Source organism: Pecten maximus, chromosome 7 (genome assembly GCF_902652985.1).
Source record: "Pecten maximus chromosome 7, xPecMax1.1, whole genome shotgun sequence".
Taxonomy (NCBI): Eukaryota; Metazoa; Mollusca; class Bivalvia; order Pectinida; family Pectinidae; genus Pecten; species Pecten maximus.
Window position 1 is genome coordinate 3104895 of NC_047021.1, and position 6973 is coordinate 3111867.

A 6973-nucleotide genomic window follows, 5' to 3' on the forward strand; every position below is an offset into this window, starting at 1 on the left:
AAGGAACTTCTGTTTCAATTAGTGAACACATCCTCTTTTCTGAAAAAAAGCAGGGGTGTGCTAAAAGGTGGAATACAGTAATCACATTTTAATGCTGACCATAGTAACATCAATACGGGTGATGTTTAATGCTGACCATAGTAACATCAATACGGGTGATGTACTCTCACTTAGAATTGAACATAAAAATTTGAGGAAAATCATTTTGAAACAAGTTTTAATAGTAAAATATGTATAATAAATACATGTATTTGCTAACTGCAATCCTAACGATTCTGAATCCAAGATGTAGATACATCAATTGTCAACCTCCTAAAATGGACATTATTTAAACCAATCTTCAGTTCAAATTTTGTTTTCATTATTCCATCCTGATGCACCATGTTAACAACATATGTATTCAATGAACAATAATATTAACAAATCTTGTGTTTGACCAAACATCTATGTACATATATAATGTATATTGGTATTCATCAAATATTGAAAACTTGGTGGGAACTCAACATAAAGCACCAAAAACTGCATATACATAATGTATAACTATTATCAACTTGACATATTGTCTGGACAGCAATAACATCGCTTATACTATTTCATTTGTAACAAATTCTCAAGACAGTGTATAAAATATTTCATTATTTAACAAGATAACTAAGTGTGCTTAAAGACTGAAGATTTAAGGACGTATGCTAATACACTACAAATTGTGTCACAGTCGTGGAATGGTGATGTATTGTCCTTTGGTCAGTAAACATGTATTATTAATATCACTTAATCTGTAGAGCCATAACCATGATTCTACCACAATACCCTGTGTTATTCAACTCTCAGACCATCAGTTAATCATTACAGCTGTTGATAAACAATCTGTTTATACCACAGTGGTATAAACTCTGAACGTTATCTTCACAAATAATTTGCTCAGAAACATCCTGCACCTATTCTGTGAATAAATTGAACTAAGTTATACTGTTTCATTATCAGAAGAGGCTATTGTATTTGTGGTTCCTCCTACATAGGGGTGGAAGACAAAAGAGAAAATTAAAATATAACTGCTTAATAAACAGACAAAGTGTTATGATGCATACAATACTGATGTTACTGGTTATAATTGAGATAAGATTTACCACAACAGCAGAACAAGCAAACAGCTAGTATTCCTTATTTTACCTTCTGAAAACTGGTTATGACATGACTATAAAAAGGAACTGTCATTTGAGGGAGCGTTAGCATTGTGTAGAGTAATATTGGTGAATTCTAGAACAGAGAACATGTCTACTGTCAGTTGAGGGTTGTGTACAGTACCACTGGTGAATTCTAGAACAGAGAAATGTCTACTGTCAGTTGAGGGTTGTGTACAGTAATATTGGTGAATTCTAGAACAGAGAAAATGTCTACTGTCAGTTGAGGGTTGTGTACAGTAATATTGGAGAGAAGATATCGACTGTTAGTTTTTCATCTAATCTGACCAACCTAACTTACAGCAGAATGTTTTCTAGAATTTCACAATTCCAAGGTTTTTCAAGGTTTTATTTTTTAAGGTTTCCAGAACTGATACTGCTCTGCTCTGTGGTAGGAGCATTTAAACCTTAGGGCCAAAGTGATCTATATATAGATGGAAATTTATTCAAAGTCGAAAACGTGTTGATATTGACTTAGATCTGATAAAATGTAGGCAGTTCAGACATTTAAACACTTTGTCTTTGATATTATGTACCTTTTATAAACATGTATTGTATTTTACTCATAATATAAAATTTATTAAAAGCTTTGCACACAAAGTTAAAAAAATACCAATAAGCAGCGTATCTAAGATACGGAGTTAATACACCCCAGCACAACCAGTTAACAACTTTTATATATTATTCTAACAACAAACCATCAACAACTCGCCATACTTTCCCCCATTCTACCAGCTTTTTTGTCCTCGAAACATCCGTCACTTTCCATTGTACTAATTACATATGTATATTATGCATCTAATTAATACCTGTAGGCCTAATGTATACATCTCATCCATTTACATGTACCTTATACACTCTCAACATCAAAAAATCATTTATACAATTATATCTAATACATACATACACACAAAAGGGTCTGTCTACTTGTCTCCTGATAGTGTAGAGGACAAAGTCATGTCCTCTATAGACGTCCGTCTCCTGATAGTGTAGAGGACAAAGTCATGTCCTCCATAGACGTCCGTCTCCTGATAGTGTAGAGGACAAAGTCATGTCCTCCATAGACGTCCGTCTCCTGATAGTGTAGAGGACAAAGTCATGTCCTCTACAGACGTCCGTCCCCTGATAGTGTAGAGGACAAAGTCATGTCCTCCATAGACGTCCTCTATAGACATCCGTCTCCTGATAGTGTAGAGGACAAAGTCATGTCCTCTATAGACATCCGTCTCCTGATAGTGTAGAGGACAAAGTCATGTCCTCTATAGACATCCGTCTCCTGATAGTGTAGAGGACAAAGTCATGTCCTCTATAGACATCCGTCTCCTGATAGTGTAGAGGACAAAGTCATGTCGTCTATAGACGTCCGTGTCCTGATAGTGTAGAGGACAGTCATGTCCTCTATAGACGTCCGTCTCCTGATAATGTAGAGGACAGTCATGTCCTCTATAGACATCTGTCTCCTGATAATGTAGAGGACAAAGTCATGTCCTCCATAGACATCTGTCTCCTGATAATGTAGAGGACAAAGTCATGTCCTCCATAGACGTCCGTCTCCTGATAGTGTAGAGGACAAAGTCATGTCGTCTATAGACGTCCGTCTCCTGATAGTGTAGAGGACAAAGTCATGTCCTCCATAGACGTCCGTCTCCTGATAGTGTAGAGGACAACAGTCATGTCCTCCATAGACGTCCGTCTCCTGATAGTGTAGAGGACAAAGTCATGTCCTCTATAGACGTCCGTCTCCTGATAGTGTAGAGGACAAAGTCATGTCCTCCATGTTGGAATTTTAACACCATCATCACACACCTGTATCCATCTAACCATGGCTGAATCACCAATTGGAACTTTAACACCATTATTTGTATAACGCTATAACGATTCATCCCATCACGTACATCTGTCAGTCCAATACTGTAGTAGTGTTCAGTATAATGTATAGTGTTAATAGTACCCTGGCCTGTAATGCCTTACCAAGGTGTATCACATCAACGTAGCTCACATTATAGGAGTACTTATCATAATAAACATAATCCGTACAATCTGAGAAATCTTCAATCTAGGAAAAAAATTCTTTTACTTAATATTCCATCTTAATTTGTTACATTTAGCATTTCAGTCAAAATTCTACTGTATACAAGTTATTTCTTTAAAGTTTCAGTACAACAAAACGAGACATACGTTAACCCTGAAATTCTCTACCTAATGTTTATTAAACCCTGAAATTCTCTACCTAATGATTATTAACCCTGAAATTCTCTACCTAATGTTTATTAAACCCTAAAATTCTCTACCTAATGTTTATTAACCCTAAAATTCTCTACCTAAAGTTTATTAACCCTAAAATTCTCTACCTAATGTTTATTAACCCTGAAATTCTCTACCTAATGTTTATCAACCCTAAAATTCTCTACCTAATGTTTATTAACCCTAAAATTCTCTACCTAATGTTTATTAACCCTAAAATTCTCTACCTAATGTTTATTAACCCTAAAATTCTCTACCTAATGTTTATTAACCCTGAAATTCTCTACCTAATGTTTATCAACCCTGAAATTCTCTACCTGTTTATCAACCCTGAAATCCTCTACCTAATGTTTATCAACCCTGAAATTCTCTACCTAATGATTATCAACCCTGAAATTCTCTACCTAATGTTTATCAACCCTGAAATTCTCTACCTACTGATTATTAACCCTGAAATACTCTACCTAATGTTTATCAACCCTGAAATTCTCTACCTAATGTTTATCAACCCTGAAATTCTCTACCTAATGTTTATCAACCCTGAAATTCTCTACCTAATGTTTATCAACCCTGAAATCCTCTACCTAATGATTATCAACCCTGAAATTCTCTACCTAATGATTATTAACCCTGAAATTCTCTACCTAATGTTTATCAACCCTGAAATCCTCTACCTAATGATTATCAACCCTGAAATTCTTTACCTAATGTTTATCAACCCTGAAATTCTCTACCTAATGTTTATCAACCCTGAAATTCTCTACCTAATGATTATTAACCCTGAAATTCTCTACCTACTGATTATTAACCCTAAAATTCTTTACCTAATGTTTATCAACCCTGAAATTCTCTACCTACTGATTATTAACCCTGAAATTCTCTACCTAATGAGTATCAACCCTGAAATTCTCTACCTACTGATTATTAACCCTGAAATTCTCTACCTAATGTTTATCAACCCTGAAATTCTCTACCTAAAGATTATTAACCCTGAAATTCTCTACCTAATGTTTATCAACCCTGAAATTATCTACCTAATGTTTATCAACCCTGAAATTCTCTACCTAATGTTTATTAAACCCTGAAATTCTCTACCTAATGTTTATCAACCCTGAAATTCTCTACCTTAAGTTTATTAACCCTAAAATTCTCTACCTAATGTTTATCAACCCTGAAATTCTCTACCTAATGTTTATCAACCCTGAAATTCTCTACCTAATGTTTATCAACCCTGAAATCCTCTACCTAATGTTTATCAACCCTGAAATTCTCTACCTAATGTTTATCAACCCTGAAATTCTCTACCTTAAGTTTATTAACCCTGAAATTCTCTACCTAATGTTTATCAACCCTGAAATCCTCTACCCAATGTTTATCAACCCTGAAATTCTCTACCTAATGATTCTCAACCCTGAAATCCTCTACCTAATGTTTATCAACCCTGAAATTCTCTACCTAATGTTAATCAACCCTGAAATTCTCTACCTAATGTTAATTAACCCTGAAATTCTCTACCTAATGTTTATCAACCCTGAAATTCTCTACCTTAAGTTTATTAACCCTAAAATTCTCTACCTAATGTTTATCAACCCTGAAATTCTCTACCTAATGTTTATCAACCCTGAAATCCTCTACCTAATGATTATCAACCCTGAAATTCTCTACCTACTGATTATTAACCCTGAAATTCTCTACCTAATGTTTATCAACCCTGAAATTATCTACCTTAAGTTTATTAACCCTGAAATTCTCTACCTACTGATTATCAACCCTAAAATTCTCTACCTAATGATTATCAACCCTGAAATTCTCTACCTACTTATTATTAACCCTGAAATTCTCTACCTAATGTTTATCAACCCTGAAATTCTCTACCTTAAGTTTATCAACCCTGAAATTCTCTACCTAATGTTTATCAACCCTGAAATTCTCTACCTAATGTTTATCAACCCTGAAATTCTCTACCTAATGTTAATTAACCCCAAAATTCTCTACCTAATATCTACATTCCAGAGGAAATTATAATAGCAAAGCTAGATAGTTTGTATAAGTAATGTAAGTAGTTTTTTTAGACATCCAACACTCATTGAAACATATAACCATTTCTTCCTTTAACAACAATCATAAGATTTTATTTGTATGTACCTTCACACAAGCTTTAATGAAAATAAACTCCATTTGATTACTACAAACTTGTAGGTTCAAGGATTAAGAATAATAATAAATTTGTTCAATAAAAGAAAATAAAGTAGTCCTAATTTCTAAAGACTAAACTCAGTTTAACAGAAAAACTATAACATTTGTGTTTTTAGAAGTGTTGCACACTGAAGAGATAGGTATAACATTGATCCCTTTATTTTACAAAACAGAATCATACCTGTCAAACACTGGACAGATTCCTGTCGTTTTGGGGAATAGCTTAAGGTTTGCTTAGAGAAGAAAATATTTATAGATGTAACAGAATATTATGTTACTAGTATAGTCCAATATAACTGAACTGTACTAGTATAGTCCAATATAACTGAACTGTACTAGTATAGTCCAATATAACTGAACTGTACTAGTATAGTCCAACATAACTAAACTGTACTAGTATAGTCCAATATAACTGAACTGTACTAGTATAGTCCAATATAACTGAACTGTACTAGTATAGTCCAATATAACTGAACTGTACAAGTATAGTCCAATATAACTGAACTGTACTAGTATAGTCCAATATAACTAAACTGTACTAGTATAGTCCGATATAACTGAACTGTACAAGTATAGTCCAATATAACTAAACAGTACTAGTATAGTCCAATATAGCTGAACTGTACAAGTATAGTCCAATATAACTGAACTGTACAAGTATAGTCCAATATAACTAAACTGTACTAGTATAGTCCAACATAACTAAACTGTACTAGTATAGTCCAACATAACTAAACTGTACTAGTACAGTCCAACATAACTAAACTGTACTAGTATAGTCCAATATAACTGAACTGTACTTGTATAGTCCAACATAACTAAACTGCAGAATGAAACATATCTAACAAGGGTTTATAGAATGTAAATGTAGAAAGCTGCAGAATTTAATCATTACTTTGAAAATGAAATACATAACCTCCATATTTGACTGGGAATTGACTAAAGTAGAACCAAAGTGTTGACAATGACAACTGTTTTAGGTCAAGATATCTCACTTTATACAGATAATTTGACAGACACAATCCATGTTTACTATTATCATTTTCTTTAACTGAAAACACCTGGAAACATATGAACACTTTTTTCAAAACTACTTCCTGTAGCAGATGATACTAAAATAAACATCCACATGTAAACAAAGTTTGTAACATTAACACTCGCAAAAACATCCACACATCAACCACACATGAACCAGACTCCCAAAGTTTACACCCGCAAAAACATCCACACATTAACCAGGCTCCCAAAGTTTGCACCAGAAAAACATCCACATATCAACCAGACTCACGCCACAAAAACATTCACAATCAACGAGACTCTCAGCACTAACACCAACACTTCTGAATGAG